The 23,534-nt window shown below is 39.6% G+C and overlaps 1 protein-coding gene and 1 pseudogene across 2 annotated transcripts in view; both read left to right on the forward strand.

The window, feature by feature from the left end:
• The window catches only part of LOC109615482 (zinc finger protein 501-like), a 1,152,720-nt gene that overhangs the window by 775,370 nt on the left and 353,816 nt on the right, over window positions 1-23,534 (forward strand). The window lies entirely within an intron of this gene.
• The window catches only part of LOC105028579, a 101,460-nt pseudogene that overhangs the window by 16,422 nt on the left and 61,504 nt on the right, over window positions 1-23,534 (forward strand).

Genomic DNA, 23,534 nt, shown 5'->3' on the forward strand with positions numbered 1-23,534 from the left:
TCTCGATGAAATGGTTGCAAAACATTATCCTCCCACATGCGAAACGTTATTCCCGAACATGCAAAACAATTTGGTTTGATCAATGTCATCTGTCTACATTTGTCAAGTCAAAAAACAATACAATGTTTATCATTATACAGATTTAATATAGTGATCTGCAACCAACTGAGCAATCAAATGGAAGTTGACACCTTATGGCTTGGTATGTCCCATTTATTATTTTGCAGACAAGGCAAAGGCAGAGTACATTAACTTCTGAATGAGGGTCAAAGGTCAAGTGTGAGCTCAAGATTTTTATGTAGATAAATAACTTATCCTCCTTCACTGGATTCAAACCCAGGTGTCCCATGTGAGTGGCTGTGTCTTTCACCACGACACCACAGCGCTTTATGATTGCACACTGTCGGTATAGAAGCTCGATATTAGATCATTTTGTCACGCATTATCATCACTCCAAGTTTGCATATTTCGCTACACACCATTAACCACTGTTAAACTGACTAAAGTTTCTTGTTAAGTTTACCTCCACCACAAATAGCATCTATGAAATATATGGCTTTTGCCTCTGGCTGTTTTAACAGCTTATTAGCTTGTAACAGGCTTACTACTGTCTAACTTACTACTTGAACCTCACACAACCAAAGCTATTACATGGCACAATTTCTTTCTTCTTTTGTTTGTGAATGACATTGATACAATAACTATCGATATAGGTGAAGAGACCGACGTTTTTGTCAAGAGATGAGATGAGAGAATCATGTAGCCAGCAAAGGTTTTGTCCATCCAGAATATTTTACTGCCCAAGGGTTTTTTATCTAGCCTATAATACACAAAAAATCTATCACGGATGCGTACTTCGAAAATCCAGCAGATATAGTCGCAAAATATACTGTTTTATTTTAGGCTTCCTATAACGTAGCTACTGAAGCTTGTAGCCAGCAAAGTTTTTGTCTATCCTGACCCAAAAAGCATGCCCGGATGTGTACTTTCAAAATGCACCAGAAGTAGCCGTGCACAGTTTTATTTTAGGCGTACAACAACACACAGTGGGCATAGAAAAGAATCACACCCCTGTAATATAATCACATTTTGTTGCTTTGCAGCCTGAAATGAAGACAGTTTTTTTTTTTCATTCAGCTGTATTTCCTGCAACCTATAACATCCAAGTGAAAGATAATAACACCAACATGTCAGAAAAAAAAATCAATAAATAAACAATCACTGAGTTGGAAAAAGGATGACCCCCTTGTGTCAGTATTTTGTTGAACCACCTTTTGCTTTAATTACAGCCTTTAGTCTGTTGGGATATGTCTCTACTTTGCACATTTAGACGATGCAATATTTGACCACTCTTCTTTGCGGAACTGCTCAAGTTCAGTTAAATTTGATGGTGACCGTTTGTGGACTGCTGTCTTCATGTCATTCTACAGATTTTCAATGGACTTTAAGTCCGGGCTCTGACTAGGCCATGCAGGGACATTCACCTTTTTCTCCTTCAACCACTGTGTTGTCAGTTTTGCTGTGTGCTTTGAGTCATTGTCATGTTGGAAGGTAAATCATCTTCCCATTGACAACTTTCTGGCAGAGAACAGTAGATTTTCCTCAAGAATTTGACAGTATTTTGCCCCATCAATTTTTCCATTTATCCTGACAAGTGCTCAAGTCCCTGCTGCAGAGAAACAACCCCATAATGTGATATTACCACCTCCATGCTTTACTGTAGGTATGGTGTTATTTGGATGGTGAACTGTATTGGATTCTCGCCAGACATATCGTTTGGCGTTGAGGCCAAATAATTAAATTTTAGTCTCATCTGACCGTAACACCTTTTTCCACGTGGCCTAGAATCTTCAAGGTGCGTTTTGGCAAATCTCAGTTGTGACTGCGTGTGGCCTTTCTTGAGGAGTGGCTTTTTTCTTGCAACCCTCCCATACAAGCCACATTTGTGGAGAATTTGTGTTGTACCAAATACCTTCCACTTCTTAATGATAAACTACACTGATAAAGCCTTAGATTTTTTTTTTATCCATCTCCTGACTTGTGCCTGTCCACAACTTTATCCTGGAGATCTTTTGACAATGCCTTGCCACCCATAGTTGATTGGTTTCTTCAGTTGCACTACCAGGGACTGAAATGCTTCAGGAAAAGCTTGTTTCATGCTGAGCAAATCAAAATGACCACAGCTGATCACAGTTGAAAGTCAACTGGCTTTGTATGCTATTGAGAAGGTGATTAACTACACTTGGTTGGGTTTACAAGTCATTTTTAGGAGTTTTATTTTTTTTTTGTCATTTGTTTTTCCTGACAAGTTGGTATTATATCTTTCACTTGGATGTTATAAGTTGTAAATACAGCTGAATGCATTTTTTTGTGTCCATTTTCATTTCAGGCTCATAAGCAACAAAATCTGATAATTTTAAAGGGGGGTGATTATTTTCTATACCCACTCCAGCATAGTTTTTATCTATCCAGAACAAATCCTTATGCACAATTTGCTTTCATTCTGATGATATTCGAACGTGAGACCTAAAGGTTGCAGGTACGCATCTCTAACCACTACGCTATTTAACAAGGGGTAGTCAGTCAGTGACAGTAAGTCAGTCAGTGACAGCCAGGTCAACATTTCTGTATTAGAACAATATTTTGAGATACTGGATTTTTGATTTCCATGAGCTGTAAGCTGTATTAATCAAGATTGAAACAAAAAAGTATTGAAATGTTTCTGTGTAATTCATCTGGAATATATGAAGTTGTCACTTTTTTTTTTTCATTTGAATTACTGAAAAAATGAACTTTTCCAGAATATTCAAATTTTGAGATGCACCTGTATATGAAATTGATACAAGGTAAATATTTTATCTGCAACTCTTACTTGAGCCCTAACCTGGGAACAATAATAAATAATAATATTTACCAAACAAAAGAGTGTTGGACCCACAATGGACAACGACAGGAGTTGGCACAGGTTTCCCAACCCATTGTGCAGGGGCAATCCCATCAGCCCTTGCCTAAAATTCCTACCAAGGGCAGTACTATCTTTTGGAACTAAACAAATCTGACTTCAGTACATTCCACTCCCGTTTGGCTACATAAGTTGAAAGTATAAAAACTAAAGCAGTAGTAATGAAAAGTTAAGCTCTTGGACTGCTCTTTGGTATCAGAAACTGGATCCAGAAATGGAAGTGGGTCTACCTTGTGTTGCTTTCAGCGGTCTGTTCTTGTGAGAGCAACAAACACACTTTCACCCAAAAATACAGTTAATCTTAAAGTACAAACGGCTAGCGCATTTGCTTAACCAACGTCTGGTCAATTATGGAGAGATCACTGAACAATTATCATTAATCTAGAGAAGAAATCTAAAACATCTGTCATCCTGACTATATGCATGCCTTGTTTTAATGTTTTTGAGAAAATTATTTTCTTCAAATTTAATTCTGTAAATGATTTCACTTTCAGTTTGAGTGTTAGCAGAGGAAGTAGAGGGAAATAATATAGTGAACATGTGTACATCTAGGAAAAGGTGATGTTATAACTTTATTAATAAAGGGTTAGAATTCTAGTAAACGCAATGGTATTAAAGTAGTAAGGGGAGACACTTAATTAGAAATACCAGAAATAGTATTTTATAATGAGAACAGGAGAGAGGAGGAAGTTTAGGATAGGAAAGTAAAGGGTCTGTTTAAGGTGTATGATGAAAGAAAAGGTTCAACATTTTATACAGTCATAGACAGATTATAAAACAATGGGCCCCTGGGCACAGCACCTTCCAAGCCTGGACACCACCAACAGCAAATGAAGCCAATAGCTTAATTATGGCCTTTACTTGCATTTCAACAGTATTTACATTGCATTCGATCTGTTGTAGACAACATGAATTATCTGTATCCTGGAAAAGAGATTTACAACATAGAACTTACACACTCAAAGCAAACAGCTCATTCACGAAATTGCAGTTAAATCAGCTAATATTACAGCATACATAATAAAATTGTCTTGCCTTATGATGCATTTGTTCCTGGCTTTGCTACTTGCAAAAACCTTAACAATGTCATCAAAGTCTAATGTTTTAAAAAAAATGCATTTCCCTTATGTCTAAATCATATACATTCAGATTACTTTCATAATAAAACATTAGACGTTCAAGAGCCATAAGAGAAAATAGCCTGAAGACCTTTTTGGCTCAGGGGCCACAATTTAATGAAGGGCCACATTTGTTTTGTACTTTGGATCATACATTTATTTGCAGGCCATCAAAAATAAAGTAGCATATCCCCTATGTCTAAATCATATACATTCAGATTCTGATGTATGAGAATGAGTTGTTTTACTTTTGCCTCAAAACTATTTTATCTATTTGAAACTTTTGTCTTCCATCAAAATATAAAATTCTGCTCTCCACTCTAATCAGCAAATATTTAGCATTTATTTCTGTAATGGTTGTCATGTCTGCACGCATGGCTAATCCCAGGTACACTTAAAGGCTTTGTCGCAAAGCTGACAAAGGTTCAGGTGCCCTAACTGCAATTTTAAGGTTTCTATCACTTCGCTGTGGAATAATGCTAGTTGCTAGAATCCTTGATAATACTGTGTCCCAAAATGTGTTTAAATCCCTTTTCATGTCTGTCACAGATGGGATTCCTGAAGTGGAGACACTTGGAGAGAAACAACAGGAAGAATACAATCATAAGAAGTCTCACCACTGTCCCCATTGTGAAAAACAGTTTTCATCTCTATCACTGTTAAAAAAACACATTAAGATCCATACTGGAGAGAAGCCTTACTCCTGTTCTGACTGTGGGAAGTGTTTCTCTCAATTAGGTCACCTTAAAGTTCACCAGCGCATACATACTGGTGATAAGCCTTACTCCTGTTCTTACTGTGGGAAGGGTTTCTCTCGATTAGATTACCTTAAAACTCACCAGCGCATACATACTGGTGATAAGCCTTACTCCTGTTCTGACTGTGGGAATTGTTTCTCTCAATTAGGTCACCTTAAAGTTCACCAGCGCATACATACTGGTGATAAGCCTTACTCCTGTTCTGACTGTGGGAAGGGTTTCTCTCATTTAGGTCGCCTTAAAGTTCACCAGCGCATACATACTGGTGATAAGCCTTACTCTTGTTCTGACTGTGGGAAGTGTTTCTCTCAATTAGGTCGCCTTGAAGTTCACCAGCGCATGCATACTGGTGATAAGCCTTTCTCCTGTTCTGACTGTGGGAAGTGTTTCTCTCGATTAGGTCACCTTAAAGTTCATCAGCACATACATACTGGTGATAAGCTTTACTCCTGTTCTGTCTGTGGGAAGTGTTTCTCTCAATTAGATTGCCTTAAAGTTCACCAGCGCATACATACTGGTGATAAGCCTTACTCCTGTTCTGAGTGTGGTAAGTGTTTCTCTCAATTAGGTAACCTTAAAGTTCACCAGCGCATACATACTGGTGATAAACCTTACTCCTGTTCTGACTGTGGTAAGTGTTTCTCTCAATTAGGTCACCTTAAAGTTCACCAGCGGATACATACTGGTGATAAGCCTTACTCCTGTTCTGACTGTGGGAAGGGTTTCTCTCAATTAGGTCGCCTTGAAGTTCACCAGCGCATACATACTGGTGATAAGCCTTACTCCTGTTCTGACTGTGGGAAGTGTTTCTCTCAATTAGGTCGCCTTGAAGTTCACCAGCGCCTACATACTGGTGATAAGCCTTACTCCTGTTCTGACTGTGGGAAGTGTTTCTCTCGATTAGGTTGCCTTAAAGTTCACCAGCGCAAACATACTGGTGATTAAGCTTTAGTCCTGTTCTGACTGTGGGAAGTGTTACATTAGATCAAGTAAAATTACTGTTCCTAAAAGACTGCACACAGGTGATAAGCCTTACTCCAGTTCTGACTGTGGGAAATGTTTCCCTTGAATGTATTACCTTGAAGCTTACCAACACACATTCTGTGAGGGGAAAAAAATATTTGATCCCCTGCTGATTTTATGTTTTCCCACTGCCAAAGAAATATTATTCTATAATTTTAAGGGTAGGTTTATTTGAACAGTGAGAGACAATAACAATAAACAAATCCAGAAAAACGCATGTCCACCGAAGCTTCCTCACTTCCATCATATCCTGGTAGAGACGTACAGGATGAGTTGGTGACATGAAAGGGGACAGTAGGAGGGGTTGGGTTGTTTGTATCACTTTATACTGGATGTTTGTTTCAAAATGTTCAATCGTTCTATATTTGCATAGATTCTGTATGTCGCTATGAACTATTGCCTGCACGCTTGTGTTAAAAAAATAACTTCTGTGTTATTATTGTGTGTTTGTGTGTTCTGATCTGACCTTTTGATACCTAGGGGAAGAAATTGACTTTAATCACTTTGATATTCACTTAATGTACCCAACTGCCTAAATATAGTTTGATATTGTGTTACCAGAAAAGACAGCACAATTATCTAAGATCTAGTAGGGCTAGAAGATTGTGACACAGTTTATTCCATTAGTTGTCTAGATGGCATTTCATTATCAGATTGATCTATAATCTCATATTATTAGCTGTGTTACAGCTTTGATAGAAAAGTTTCACTTTATTCTGTTTCACTTGTATTGCATTGTATTTTTCTTGTTTTATGTAGAAGATTACTTGAGATTATTGATGAATGTATGCCTTGTTACAAGTTTACACTGTGTTCACAATTATTAGGCAGATTGTTCAACAATAAAATTAATCTTGAGAAATACAATCACAATGCTTTATGTCAATTCAAAATATCATTGAACCTCAGTGAGTCAGTGAACAGGGAGTTTTGATCTTTTTCAGGTGAATATGTAAGGGTGCACAATTATTAGGCAACAAATGGTGGGCAGAATTATTAAAAAACAAAATTGCAAAAATTACTTCTCTCAACTCACTACTTTATTCTAAAATGTTGAAGTATAACAAAAAAGTAACACAAAATGACAGTTAAAATGTGTGTTTTTTCTAAAAATAGAACAGTAAACATGCATTTCATGATATGGAAGTTGAATATGATCTCCATTAGCTGATGCCCAAACTACACTTCCTGGGGTCCACACTAAAAATAACAGCTTGGCAAAACAAGAAAATAGATGAACACAGAATTACAAATAGTAGGATTGTACAATATTTACACATTCATATTTTATGTTACTATCCTGACAGGGTTAACACATTATCACTACAGTATACACTCACCTAAAGGATTAGTAGGAACACCTGTTCAATCTCTCATTAATGCAATTATCTAATCAACCAATCACATGGCAGTTGCTTCAATGCATTTAGGGGTGTGGACCTGGTCAAGACAATCTCCTGAACTCCAAACTGAATGTCAGAATGAGAAAAGAAAGGTGATTTAAGCAATTTTGAGCACAACCATTTCTAGGGTTTACAAAGAATGGTGTGAAAAGGGGAAAACATCCAGTATGCGGCAGTCCTGTGGGCGAAAAGGCCTTGTTGATGCTAGAGATCAGAGGAGAATGGGCCGACTGATTCCAGCTGATTGAAGAGCAACTTTGACTGAAATAACCACTTGTTACAACCGAGGTATGCAGCAAAGCATTTGTGAAGCCACAACACGCACAACCTTGAGGCGGATGGGCTACAACTGCAGAAGACCCCACCGGGTACCACTCATCTCCACTACAGATAGGAAAAAGAGGCTACAATTTGCACAAGCTCACCAAAATTGGACAGTTGAAGACTGGAAAAATTTTGCCTGGTCTGATGAGTATCGATTTCTGTTGAGACATTCAGATGGTAGAGTCAGAATTTGGCGTAAACAGAATGAGAACATGAATCCATCATGCCTTGTTACCATTGTGCAGGCTGGTGGTGGTGGTGTAATGGTGTGGGGGATGTTTTCTTGGCACACTTTAGGCCCCTTAGTGCAAATTGAGCATTGTTTAAACGCCACGGCCTACCTGAGCATTGTTTCTGACCATGTCCATTCCTTTATGACCACCATGTACACATCCTCTGATGGCTACTTCCAGCAGGATAATGCACCATGTCACAAAGCTCAAATCATTTGAAATTGGTTCCTCGAACATGACAATGAGTTCACTGTACTATAATGGCCCCAGAGTCACCAGATCTCAACCCAATAGAGCATCTTTGGGATGTGGTGGAACGGGAGCTTCGTGCCCTGGATGTGCATCCCACAAATCTCCATCAACTGCAAGATGCTATCCTATCAAAATGGGCCAACATTTCTAAAGAATGCTTTCAGCACATTGTTGAATCAATGCCACGTAGAATTAAGGCAGTTCTGAAGGCGAAAGGGGGTCAAACACAGTATTAGTATGGTGTTCCTAATAATCCTTTAGGTGAGTGTATGTCAGCCATGCACATTTGATTTTGAAATGTTCAATGTTTTAAAAATATGAGCTAGAAGGGAGCCCAATTCTACCTTTGTACAAACAGTTACGTTTGTTGTTTGGACTTGGTTCGCTTGTCTGTTGGAGTATGTGTATGTTGAAGCTTAATGAGTTAACTGTATTTATCAATACAGGTATGTTTCTTACAAATGCAAGTCGTGCTTTTTGCCTGTTCTCAACTTTTCAAATTTCAACATTTGTCCTTCGAAGGGCAAGCTGCCCTGCTCTGACCTCAGCTGTAACTATCCTAGTTTTGTCTTTGTAGCCTGACCAAACCACCGGGCAATAATCCATTTGTGATAATCTTAGTCTGCAGGACCCGTTTGGTCAGTTGTGATGTTGAAAACGGAGATCGTCTCCTAACTACCGACATGTTCCCTCCATCTTTACAACCAGTGAATCATTTCATGACCAGAACAGTTTAGAGTTCAAGCTTTGTTTCCTTTACTTGTTCAACTGCAATATTGATTCAGCTGAGGTCTTGAACTCTTCAATGCTCTTAAAATTCAATGCTCTTAGTCTTACGATATGTTCAGAACAGGTTTGTTATCTTGTATGACATCTAAACTCTATTAGACTAAGAGCGTTAGACTAAGCAATGTTCTTTACATTTATTTGGATGATGTGTAGCAGATTCACTTTGTGTAGTAAATTAAGTAATATAGTTAAGAGGTGTTTAAACCGCTTATACCACAGTGGCCAACAAAACAAGCAAAAATGTACTAGTAGAACAGAAGTGTTTTTGTTTATATTCAGATGTATTGTTAGTGAATTTGATACAGGGTTTTGGTTGCTACAGAAAACCCACTGCAATGATTTAGTCTATTTGTCCTGTATACCAGTCATTCTAAATGTCTTCTTTTAGGTGTCTTGAATATCTAGAATAAATGTCCACTCAACTTTCCTGTATGTTGGAGTTTAATTACCCTTCTAGAACTCACTTTTAGCCAATCAGAAACAAATATTTGATACTTTTTTTGGTATAATATTACATACTGGTATTACCTCCTAGCCACAAGGAATGCATGCAAAGCAGTTAGAACCGCCTAAATGCATATTTCTGTAAGATAAACAGCATTGCTGGCAATATAATTTACAACACAGAACCAGCCAGACCTTTTATGGTGCAGTCGTATTTTAATACTTTATTTTACAGAATAAATTACTGAATAGTTACAGGGGTAGGAGGGTTGACTAACTGTCTAATTGAAAACTATGTGACCATGATATGAAGGCCAGATTGTAAATATAACCAGGACACAACATCCTATATGGTACTATACTGTAGCAGTGTTTCCAATACTATAGATGGACAGTTGCTGAACTGTGGCCTCCAACACACCCACTACAATCAGCAAAAGGTAGTCAAAACCATCAAAGCTTGGCACACTTTCCCTAAACAATAATAAACTTAATAGAAACATGAATGGTTTGTGTAGAAATACAAAATGTGTAATATAACCTTGTGTTGATGTTCTTGGGGATACTGACTGTGACAGTGTGCAGAAAAATCAGGTAAGCAGAGATCAGCTGGCAAGTGGATCTTGCCCCAGCAAGTCCATCTCCTTTCGCAAGACCTTTCAGTTTGATGTGGCAGTTGCCAGTCTTTCTTCATTCACCTCAGAGAGCCCTGAATAACCTGTCTGCAGGTAAGTGAAATTAATAAAATGTTAAATACAGCTGCAAACAGCAATTAGGGATCCAAGCAAACAAGCGATTGGCCACGCAAGCCCGAGAGTAGGCCCAACAAATTTTCCGAAACAGTGCCCCCACTTGGCCAATCAGCGCCACATTCCAACCTACCACAGACACCACGTTTGGTGACATCCGAAAAACTGTTGCTGAGAAACGCCCTCACTTCCTGTGAAATTCTCGGACACAGGAAGTTGTTGGCAGGTGACGTACGCGCACCTCCACGGCATCTCATTCCGACCAAGGATACCAAGTTTCATGACAATCGGACAAATGGTTGCCCTGAAACTCCACTAAGTTTCTTTTGTTAGGTTTCGCCTGTAGCTCATCTCTGCAAAAATTTTGCGAAGGTTGGACACAATGTGCGACCTGTGAAAATTTTTTAGAGCTTTAACAGGAAGTTGAATATGGCAGATATACAAGATATTGGAGCTCGATGTTCCAAGAGGCAAGAATTGTTTGGAAGAATTGTACAGATTTTTGTGTTTGGATTTGTTAATGAGATATGTTGCAATGGTTACTCAGGTTGCAGTATCATGAGATAGATATTTTTTTCTGTGATTTCTTTTCATATTTGATAGCTGGGAAGATGAAATGATTGTGTCTATCTAGTTGGCAAAGTGTCCAGAACGGCAGCTGTTTGTAAAAAGTTAGCATAAAACATTGATGGTGTAGTTCCTTAAACTGTTTTAACCTCTGTTAAATAGAAGAGTTACATCTGAAGACTTTGATATGCTCCATTTATTCTAATTTGCTGGGTGTAAATAGATGAATATTGGTGTAAATAGAACATTTGTGTTGATATTTGGCTTCTTAAATTACAATATCTTTGCCTATAGACTACTTTCCGGGTGAGGAACCATCTAACATTATGTTGTAAAAAAGTTAAATTCCTAAGACTCTTATAATATCAGCAAAATTCCTTTACGAACACATTGCCTAAAGCCCCTAAACAAGCCACATCTAATCTCCAATGGGTTTTCCTGAGGCAAGGAGAGAGAATGCAATTAACCACTGACTGTCAACATGGTGCTATGGAGAGTGCAGCCTCTTAAGATTTCTCCTACTTCACCAAACAGGCTATACAGGGGACCCATGTACTGAGGGAAAAACATATTTGATCCCCTGCTGGTTTTGTACGTTTGCCCACTGACAAAGAAATGATCAGTCTATAATTTTAATGGTAGGTTTATTTGAACAGTGAGAGACAGAATAACCACACAAAAAATCCAGAAAACTCCATGACAAAAATTTTGTTATTTTAATGAGTGAAATAAGTATTTGATCCCCTCTCAATCAAAAAGATTTCTGTCTCCCAGGTGTCTTTTATACAGGTAACGAGCTGGGATTAGGAGCACACTCTTAAAGGGAGTGCTCCTAATCTCAATGTGATCTTTTTTTTAATACTGGTCCTTTTATGGTCAAATAGCTTGACGACTGGCTTTTGCCTCTTTAGTTTTTTTTATTGTTCCTGCCTGAGTGGGACGTGCCCTTTGAGAACGTTCAAAGCAATCTCACAGAGGGCCAAAATAAGATCTGAAGAACAATGGCCCAAGGCAGCCTTGTGTTCTTTAGGGCTGGCTACGACTAGGGCTCTCAAGAAGGGCAAATGTCCTTTTAAACATACAGACATGTTTACATTTTGCTTAGCTAGATTCAGTGGCGTAGTCAATTATTTAGAAGAACAGCTTAACTGAAAATGACAAGTCCTAGAGTCTGAACTGTGATGGTTATCGTAATGTAAGGCACAATAATAAGCCAACTTCCATACCTGTCACCTCCTCAGACTCCCACAGAGTAGGAGTGTATCTGGACTGGCCAGCCGGCACTCTGTCCTTCTACAGGGTCTCCTCTGACACACTGACCCACCTGTAGACATTCAACATCACATTCACTGAGCCCCTCTATCCAGAGTTTGGGGTTCATGAGGACTCCTTAGTGTCTCTGTGTCAGATGGTCCATTTGTCAAACACAACATGGTGTTTCACTCTAATCACGGTCATGTTCAATAGGACACTGTAGTAAAATACTGAGAATAAATTAGTGAAACTCGATAAGAACACCTCTTCACACACCCCATTGGTCAGCAATGTATCAGCTGAAGTTGGGGATCCGTCCAATCACAATATCAGATTTCATACTGACTATTTCATCATCAGGTTACTCCCTCAGTCTGAATTACAGTGTCCCAGATTTGACAGAATAAAAGTGTTTTAAAACAGCAATGATAATACAACTGTGTGTGTGTGTGTGTGTGTGTGTGTGTGTGTGTGTGTGTGTGTGTGTGTGTGTGTGTGTGTGTGTGTGTGTGTGTGTGTGTGTGTGTGTGTGTGTGTGTGTGTGGGGATAGGGTGCTGTAACTAGTTTTCTAAACACAGACCACCAAAGCCATTGGATTGATGTGACAGTTGACCGTCCAACAACAGAAACTTAGTGAACCTCCTCCTGTTAACTTGGCTACTAACCATGAAGAAAGAGAACCATGTTGCACAGGAGGTGAACAGGAACTGATAGAAACATGGACAGAAAACACACACATTTTCTCCTGTGTTTCAGGGTGTCTCTGTCCCCTCTGATCCAGTGTCTCCTCTCTACCTCCCTCTCCTGTCTCCTTTACTCTTCCTCTTCTCTTCCTTACTTTGTCACCTATTCTCTTCCACACACCTCCTCTTTTTCTCTTCTCTTGTCCTCTCCTCTATCCTTGCTCCTCTCCTCTTTTCCTCTGCTCTTGTCCTCTCCTCTATTCTTGCTCCTCTCCTCTTTTCCTCTGTCTGGGACAGGTAAGGGACTGTCTAGAAAATTATCTAATGGGACAGGTGAAGGGACTGTCTAGTAAATTATCTATAGGGACAGGTGAAGGGACTGTCTAGTAAATTATCTAGTGGGACAGGTGAAGGGACTGTCTAGTAAATTATCTAGTGGGACAGGTGAAGGGACTGTCTAGTAAATTATCTAGTGGGACAGGTGAAGGGACTGTCTAGTAAATTATCTAGTGGGACAGATGAAGGGACTATCTAGTAAATTATCTAGCGGGACAGGTGAAGGGACTGTCTAGTAAATTATATAGTGGGACAGGTGAAGGGACTGTCTAGTAAATTATCTAGTGATATTGGCATGTGGGAACAGTACACTGTACCAGGGATACGTTGTGGTATTCTGCACTCCAGCTAACTCAGCAGTATTATGATCAGTCAGATATTAAAATCAAGAGCAATGAGTTACATTTTATTTCTCAAAACTAAACTTAAAATTTCAAAATGATCAACAATTCAAATCTTTTCATGAACAACCAAGGTCATTAAACATGTTGTAATGAACATGTTAAGGGAAATGATGTCATGCCCTTTTAGATTAATTGACTGCTCCTGCTGATGATACTGGATTACCGGGGAACATTGACACGGTGCCACCCAGGCTATGTTGCGAGCCAGGAACACTCTGTAACAGCTCTAAAGAGCACCAACACACAGCCAGGGAGCAGTCTGGAGCCCTCCTAACACCCACTGCCCTATCCGCCCCCCTTCCATGCCAGAAGACGTCTCTCCCTCCTCCATCCATCTTCACCACCGGCAGCCCCACATGACAATGAACGACAACCACCTCCCCCCAAATTAAGTATGAAACATTTGATTCAAAATGTGTCGCAGCCTTTTGCAGCAAACATATAAGTCCTTTCCTTCCAGTTCTCGCAGAAAATAACAGATCTCAGAACATCACCTAGGTCATGTTGAATAAATAGAACATTGACTTGAGCAACCAAAGTATATGTGTGTAGCTGATCATATAATGGAATTAATGACAAAATGTGTAGGATAATGATTAATGCTCAGACCCAGGGCCTACACCACCACCCAATCACACATCCCCAATAAACTCCAGGGTAAATACATACGAACAAACTACAACATGTGTGAAGGAGAGATTGGGAGGATGATTAGATGGTTTAGAACCCAAAGACAGAACCTGCCTACAGTGACAGATGAGGCACAACCAGGGAAAAGGAACTGGGTCTCTCTATCATGGAACATTGGATGCAGTTTGAGAGAATTGATCAAGTAAGATTTGACATGTACAAGGTTTTCTTTCAAACATGCCACCCAACAGCTGATCAGGAGTGTCCACTTTCTGTTACTGAACTATCCTTCAACTTATTCTCTCAGCCTCCCTCCCACACCATGGTCACCATTCCTTTTTCAAGTAAATCGGTTGCACTTAATTTGGCAGGATGGAAATAACTAGGTAATAACTAGATTCCAGGAAACATAGAAATAAAGAGGAAAGAACTGGGTAACAAAATGGTAACTACACATCATCAGTGAGCATGTTTCTGCAGAAAATAGAAGGTAACTGCTAGGAAAGAAAACACACTACTGCACCTTAAAAAAATCCATCCTGTAAAACTGTTGTGGAAATACTTGAACTGATGTATACTTGGTCCTATACCTGTATAAATGGGTTACTAGTTAAAGGACTGAGTCCCCATGTTTGGATAAGAAAAAGAATGTGTTAGAGAGGAATCTGGTATTTGCCTAGGGGGCATCCTTGACCGGCACCAGTGGATTAGAGGGTTACTCGTAAATCAGTAAATCTGTATAACCTTTAGTGTCTATCTGTTGTTTATCCAGACATTGTGACTCCTCAAGTGTTGAGAAGGTTACCCATGTGGGGGAGGACAGCCTGTCCCTTGTGTGAAGTCCAGGATATGTGATGGAACAAGCGGAATGTGTTTTATTGACATAAGACAGATGGGCAGCATCTTACCACACCCCTTTTTCCACTATAAGTACTGATGACTGTTCATGTATTAAGTTAGAAACTCCTCGGATGATTATGTTTGTAAGCATTTGACGCGTCTCTCTATTTGCAAATAAATGTAATTATGCCAAGAGAATTTTGGCTCTGTACTTCCTCCTTTAAGAATTCTGATCAATGAAATTACCATCACAGTCTCCAAAGAAGAACTTTCATCTGCACAGTGGTCAGCTCTGGCCTTTAGGTCACTGAGTTCAGAAGAGGAGATTGATGTGTTTGACCTGAAGAAATACTCCACATCACAGAAAGATCTTCTGGGTTTGCTGCCAGTGATCAAAACCTGCAGAACTGCTGTGTATGTACACACACACAAAAACTATCTTCTTAAATCTACATTCTATGTACTAACTGACAACTTTCATGATTTTATGTACAGAAAGTTACATTCTAGCGTGATGTATTACAATGTCAGTTTTAATAGTATGCCCTAAAGTAGAGTTGACATTACAATGATGTAATATATAGTAGATATTCTAATGTTATTTTGAACTATTGTTCTGTTTGTAACATCATGATAATCTCTCTCTAGACTGTCAGGTTGTGAAAACACTGAGGATGGCTGTGCTTCTTTGGTCTCAGCTCTTAGGTCAAACCCCTCATATCTGAAAGAACTGGATCTGAGTAACAATGACCTGAAGGATTCTGGAGTGAAGCGACTCTCTGCTTTGCTGAAGGATTGTTGTGGAAATTCTTGAACTAATGTATACTTGGTCCTATACATGTATAAATGGGTTACAAGTTAAGGGTACTCATGTTTAGATAAGAAAATGAATGTAGGAGAGGGGGATCTGGTGTTTAGGGTCATTATTGACTGGTATCAGCAGATTATAAGGTTGCTTGTACAACCCACCAGAGTCTATTTATTGTTTGTCCAGATGATGTAAGACCTCTTATTGGGGTGAAGAGGTTACCCATGTGGGGGAGGATAGCCTGCCCCTTGGTTAAATCCTAGGTATTGACAGAAAAAAAGGGAATGTGTTTTATTGACATAGGACAGCTGGGCAGCAACTTACCACACCCCTTTTAACTGTAACAAACACGGACTGTTCATGTATCTACTTCAGATACTCAGATGATTATCCTGTAAGCGTTTGATGCGTCTCTCTATCTGCAAATAAATGGCTGATTGTTCAAAGAGAATTTTGTCTCTGTACTTACTCCTTTAAGAGTTCCTATCGATGGAATTACCATCACAGGATCCCCTCTGATTAGATTGAATAATGAACTCTGGGTGGCGGACTGGGATGAAGAAAATCAAAACCAAACAGAACAAAACCTGGATCCACAATGTAGACTGGAGACTCTTAGGTGAGTACTGACAACACAACAGTAAATATGACAATAACACAACAAAAAGGAAATACAAACATCTGCTGTGTTCCCACCTCCACCTGCTCTGAGCTGCCAGCAGGTCCAAGCCTCCATCCCTGGTAAAGATCAAATCCCATCAGACATCCTAGCAGGACCGGAAGGAAACACACCACAACTAACAGGACCACCATGACAAACAAAAACATATTCTTAATACATAATAATTTTCTGTTAGTCCAAGTATATCCAACATTAGAACTAATCTTAATTCCACCCCTCTGATGTCCACTGATCCACCATTCATTCCCAGTGTTTTATTATTACACTCTTTCATTTTGTAGACCTCCCTTCATTCTACCATGGGGTCTCATAGGGACTTGAATTTCCCATCTACAACATTTCTTCAGGAACTGCCTGGTTACATCATACTGACTCTGCCTGTGGATCCATCATAGTAGAGTAATTTGTCTCAGTGCTGCCGGGGTGGATGGGTGGAAGTCACACCGGGCTGCCTTGCCACGTTGCTCTGTAGCGACTCCTTGTGGTAGAGTAGCAGACTGTAATCTCAGTCATGGGTGTAAAGCTGTAGAATCTGTGACCCTTGTTGTGGGAATTACCAGAAATGACCATGAGAAGTCTGAATATACAAATTGAGCCTTAATCAAATGCTAAATGTTACTTGCTCACTAGAAATACCAATGGTTAAAGTGGATCCTGGGAATGGGAGCCACCCCCCCACACACAAACACATACATGGACATACATAGACATACTGTAAATATAAGAGGGTTTGTGTGTATATTTATTGACTGACAATATTAAATAATTTTACGTACAGGAAGTTACATTCTAGTGTATTACAATGTCAGTTTAAAAGTTTTACAAGATGAAAGAGTCACTTGGTCTAATAATCGTTGCAGTCCTACATCCAGGTATATTAACCATTAAAATGAATCCGCATTTCAACCCTCTGATGTCCACAGATCAAACCCTCTTTTTCAGTTCATTATCATCTTTGAGGTAGTTAGTCAATCAGATTCACCTCATTGACCTTTTTAACAATATTTAGCAAATCAAAACAACTTGAGTTGTCAAACACAGAATTAACAACACAAAATAGTGTTAAAGTATGCGGCCAAAAGTGCTACATGTGCTTTTTACAGATTAGGCCAAAAGTTGCACTATGTATGGTATATAACTTCAAGTGCATATTTAACTTAATTTAACAATCAACTCAACAAGATGTGTAAATGTAAACAAAATCAACTTAAAGTTGACTTCGGTGGCCTTTATCACTCTGTTAAATAAAACAAAATAAAAAACTGCACTAAACACTGAACATTGCATGTTAAGGCCATATAATACATTAAGGACCTATTAAGGAGTGTCTTTAAACTCCTTCAGCTTGTCGTTTAGCTGTTTTTGTACAGCCTCCAGACTGTTTTTCTTTTGCAGCTTTGCGAAGACCATTTGATTTCGAGATGAAGCTGAGTTTTCCAACTGATTCAGCTTTCTCTGCATTACTATCTGCAGATTTCACAAGGACCCTTATGTCCTCCTCCATTCTCTTCTTTTTGGCCTTGATCTCAGCCTTCTCTTCTGAGCAGTCTGCTCATTTTTTTTTTGACGTTTTTGGTCATCCAGATAATTGTGGTATTTCTGCCTGGCAGCAGGTGCAGAGAGGAGTAGCTCCTTCATGTAGACTATGTTGAGCAGCCCTCCAATATGGTTTACATGGTCATGAATGATCCGCTGAGCAATAAGAGAATCCTCTTTCAGGTTCTCCACCATCACCTCTTTGTTAACAGAAAACCCTCTCTCGACAGAGGCTTGACCATGGGAGAGGACCATTACAAATTTTACTACCTCCTAGAGATGGCGAAACTCTACCTTGTTTGATAAATGTTGAAATTCCTAAATGAATCTGACGCACACATCAGATTGTGGTCATAAAATTGCCCAAACTCCCTCAGAATGTCATCACAGCTTTGTTCTTCAATGCGGCCAGATTCCACGAGGAGTCGTAAAACAGTGCTGAGTTTTCTGACACTTGTCTCTTTGCTTTTGAGGAGCACCCTTGGATCAAGGACAGACAGGCCTCTAACAAGCAGATATTTAAGTGGTGCCTTTTCAAGCAGTTTAGACACCATCTTCAGTAAAAACAGCTTGCAGTTCTGTCTGAACTCCAGGCTGCTTCTCAGAGGAGTTTTGTTTCATGTGCTCTTCTAGGGCTCGCTCTGTGACAAATCCAATTCTCATTTTGGTGACATCAATGTGGTTGACTGAGTTAGCATAATTAACTTGAAGAAGCTTTACAGGGGTAGTTGCATCCTTCATGGCACTGGGCTTGACAAACATCTCCATTAGACCCTTCAGCATATTTGGGAGATCACCGCACATAAACTGCAACATGTGTTAGTCCGTCTAGTACAACTTCAAAAATGGTGTGATTTCCTTAGATAACATTACAGAGAAGTTCAGCTTTTCTGGGAAGAGGGCATCTTGCACAGTCTTCTCAGCCGTCTTGAAAGACTTTGTAAGTGGTTCTCTAACGGTTTTCATTTTAGCAGCACTAATGTACATTTTCAGAGAGGGCCAAATCTGAAGGGAACGCTCAGACACCTCCACATTTTCCAGCCACTGATGACTACAGAAGTCAAGAGGGAAGGACGTGCAACCAGTGACTTCTGTGTAGTCCTCCCTACGAGCTGGAACATCCTTGAATAGCCATTTAAGGCTTGTCAGAGCATTTCCCAGCTCCCAGTCTGTGGATGCACACCCTGCTCTGAAGGAGATGTGCAGTATAAGCAATCCACAACTTCCAACATCTAACATTTTCTTGCCTGTTTGTTTGTCAATGTTCTGCTGGGCTAGTAAGAAGAGCTTCAAATTAACATTTTGGACATCATTGACAGCTGAATCAGGTTCTGAAAGCCTATATCTGAACACACTTTTTCAACCTTCTCATGCATTTGTTCTGCAGTGTGATGACCCATGAAAAATTGTTAGGTACCTTGAGTTCACTTGGTTATCATTCCAAAATCGTATGTGCATGTCAAGCTGGCTTTTCTTAATTTCCCTATTTAGACTTTCATCAAACAGAAGTACGTATTCAGATTCTTTCTTGGCTTTGGCCTTCATTAGGGAAGAGAAATGAAGAGCAATCCCAAATGTCGTGAGGTATGCTGCTTTTCTCTCCCCACAAGTAAACTGCTTTGCAATTTCACTGTCAGGAAACATTGTTCTGGAAACATCTGCTGCATTCTCACATGATTTGTAAGAATAGTGGCTGGTTACAGCTTTTGTTGCCCAACATATTTCTGCTTGAAGTTTTGGATCAGAGCTCACAAATGATTTTATGATGCATGTAATCTTGCTGGTTGCCTGATGTGGATTAGAAGACTGGACTGCAGGAGTGGATGTGGACGTTAGAGGGGCTACTCCACCGGCTGCTTCCACTGTACTGTCCCTGCTGTTGTATGGATGGATGTAGATGTGCTTTTCTGCCCAAAAAAATCGCTTACTACTGGACCTGGATTCAGATGACTTCGCATCAGGTCTTGATGCTTTTTTCCTAAATAATTAAAAAATAGGAAGGATTTTTTATGTTTTATCAATACTATTATTAGTAAGATGCTGAAAATGATAGTTGTCAGTTAACTATATTGCTGTATACATCCAGAATGATCACCTTTAAAATGTTTAATCTCTTCATGGTTCATAACATAACATAGGGAGCTATGGAGAGTAGCACTGATGGGGAGGATTTGAGTAAATTACATGCAGCTGAGTCATTCTGTGTGAAATTAGACAAAATCCAGGAAAACAGTTGCTGCACCCTAGATTTTGCTCAAAATTTATGCTACCCTTCAGTCTTTTCACACTTTTTTCCCAAATCTAGGGCAAATCTATACAAACTTGTAATGGTTCAGAGTCATATTGACATGTTTTTCTTCCACCCTACAAAGTTTGGGCTATGTGATGGTAATTCAAAGACAAAGTTTTCTTGGCACATTCTAACATTTTTACTAATATTTGCAAATATACGCATCAACCGCTTACAAACATAATCATCTGAGGAGTCTCTAACTCTATACAAGTCAGTCAACCGTATATAAGGGAGGAAAAGGGGTGTGGTAAGATGCTGCCCATCTGTCTTGTCACATAAGAATTTACCCAAAGGGCCGGCCCCCCCCCCCCCCCAATTCTGCCACATTTTTTGATTACTATTCTTTTAAGTTAACATTATATAATACATCAGTGGTGTAGGTTTGATTTTGAAATTGGTGGGGACCTTGTCATCAATATATAAATAAATATATTTTAAGTTTTGATCGAAATTATTGCTAGGGATATATCAGTGTCACTGGATATTGTTAGGGACACGTCCCTATAAATTCTATGCCCCTGCAATTCGTAGACAGACACCACAAAACTAGTTGAGGATAAATTCTTTAAAATTGGGGAATCAGTTATGGACGTGAGCGCTCTGAAAGCGGCACTAAAGGACTGCTTTAAAACTTTCACAGTGACCTAAAAACACAAAGCACAAAGCCTTTCTTTAAAGCAAATTTACTTTTGTATTAATTATCTTAATTTTAATAAATTTTTCATCAACTAATTGCCTGGATTTAATACATAAGAAGTAAATTGAGGAACTCTTTTCCAAAATGCAATTAATCCATTTCAATAGTTTTCAGGAAAATGAAATGTTTTACCTAGACTCACACATTTTGTGAATATTCAATATATCCTGTACATCTTTTTTGCTTTTTACTTTACAAGAGGCAACTCGTGGTGTTTGCCCCCGTTTAATCCATAATTTATATTTGGCATCTTCCAGCCAACGTTCATTAAAACGACAGCCTCCCGGCATGGTGCAGTAGTGGTTTCACAGAGGCGGAGTCACACAAGGAATAGACTGGCAGATCGCATTCACACATGCACAAGCGAGCACAGCAGATTTCATTTTACAATCTCCAACATTTTATTTCTCCATTTAAATAACAAACTATTCATGCAGATTAGATATTTGTTGTGAAATAAATACAGTTACAATTTCAAGCATTTTCAAGCACTTTATCCTAATTGTAAGCACTTTTCAAACCTTGAAAACACATCATCAAAATTCAAGCACTTTCAAGGATTTCAAGCACCCTTACGAACCCTGTGCAACGCACGCACGCACGCACGCAGTCAGAATAACAACAAAAATATACCCCAAAACACATGTCAAAAATGTTATACATTTATTTGCATTTTAATAAGTTAAATAAGTATGTGATCCCCTCTTATTCAGAAACATTTCTGGCTCCCAGGTGTCTTTTACACAGGTAACGAGGTGAGATCAGGAGCACAGTCTTAAAGGGAGTGCTCCTAATCTACTTTTATTACTGGTATAAAAGACACCTGTCTACAGAAGCAAGCAAGCAATCAGATTCCAACCTCTTCACCATGGCCAAGACCAATGAGCTGTCTAAAAATGTCAGGGACAAGATTGTAGACCCACAGAAGGCTGGAATGGGCTATAAGACCATCGCCAAGCAGCTTGGTGAGAAGGTGACAACAGTTGATGTGATTATTTGCAAATGGAAGAAACACAAAAAGAACAGTCAGACAGTCTCTCTCGGGCTGGGGCTCCATGCAAGATCTCACCTTGTGGAGCTGCAATGATGCAATGAAATCAGCTCAGAACTACACAGGAGGATCTGGTCAATGATCTCAATGCATCTGGGACCATAGTCACGGTCCCCTGCTCAAGAAAGCACATGTACAAGCCTATCGTAAGTTTGCCAATGAACATATGAATGATTCAGAGAACTGGGTGAAAGTGTTGTGGTCAGATGAGACCAAAATAAAGCTCTTTGGCATCAACTCAATATGCCATGTTTATAGGAGGAGGAATGCTGCCTATTACCCCAAGAACACCATCCACACCCCCAAACATGGAGGTGGAAACACCTTTGGGACTATGGGGGTGTTTATCTGCTAAGGGGATAGGACAACTTCACTGCATCAAAGGGACGATGGACGGGCCATGTACCGTCAAATCTTGGGTGAGAACCTCCTTCCCTCAGCCAGGGCACTGAAAATGGGTCGTGGGTGGGTTTTCCAGCATGACAATGACCCAAAACACACGGCCAAGGCAACGAAGGAGTGACTCAAGAAGTACATTAAGGTCCTGGAGTGGCCTAGCCAGTCTCCAGACCTTAATCCCATAGAGAATCTGTGGAGGGAGCTGAAGGTTAAAATTGCCAAATGTCAGCCTCGAAACCTGAATGACTTGGCGTAGATCTGCAAAGAGATGCGGGACAAAATCCCTCCTGAGATGTGTGCAAACCTGGTGGCCAACTACAAAGAGACATCTGACCTCTGTGATTGCCAACAAGGGTTTTTCCACCAATCAGTTATGTTTTGCAGAGGGGTCGAATACTTATTTCACTGAAGGTTTCTCACCTGTGTGCACTCTCTGATGTTTAGTAAGTTCAGATGATGAGATAAAACAGGCTTCTCACCAGTATGTATGCGCTCGTGAACTTTAAGATAATTTAATCGAGAGAAACCCTTCCCACAGGCAGAAGAGGAGTAAGGCTTCTCACCAATATGTATGCGCTGGTGAACTTTAAGGTGACTAAATTGAGAGAAACCCTTCCCACAGTCAGAACAGGAGTAAGGCTTCTCTCCAGTATGGATCTTAATGTGTTTTTTAACAGTGATAGAGATGAAAACTGTTTTTCACAATGGGGACAGTGGTGAGACTTCTTATGATTGTAGTATTCCGGTTGTTTCTCTCCAAGTGTCTCCGCTTCAGGAATCCCATCTGTGACATACATGAAAAGGCATCTAGACACATTTTGGGACACAGTATTATCAAGGATTCTAGCAACTAGCATTATTCCACAGCGGAGTGATAGAGACCTTAACATTGCAGTTAGGACACTCAAATCGAATCGCAAAGAGACCCTTTGACAGCTTTGAGACAAAGCCTTTAAGTGTACCTGAGATTAGCCATGCGTGCAGACATGACAACCATTAGAGAAAGAAATGCAAAATATTTGCTGATTACAGTGGAGAGCAGGATTTTATATTTTGATGGAAGACAAAAGTTTCAAATAGATACGTTTAATGTTGCCATTGACATGCTTTCTCAGAGTCCCTGACAGTTTGGAGGCCAAGAGAAACCTGGACAATTTGCTTAATGCACTCCTCTGTGCGGAATCCAAATCCAAGGCCTAAGTGATTGAGAAGGCCCACATTTGGTTATCTGAATTCCCAGATGACAGTTTAGGCCAGTGGTGGGCAAATTAAGTCCTGTGAAACAATTCCATCCGGTA

The sequence above is a fragment of the Esox lucius genome, chromosome 11 (genome assembly GCF_011004845.1).
Source record: "Esox lucius isolate fEsoLuc1 chromosome 11, fEsoLuc1.pri, whole genome shotgun sequence".
NCBI lineage: Eukaryota > Metazoa > Chordata > Actinopteri > Esociformes > Esocidae > Esox > Esox lucius.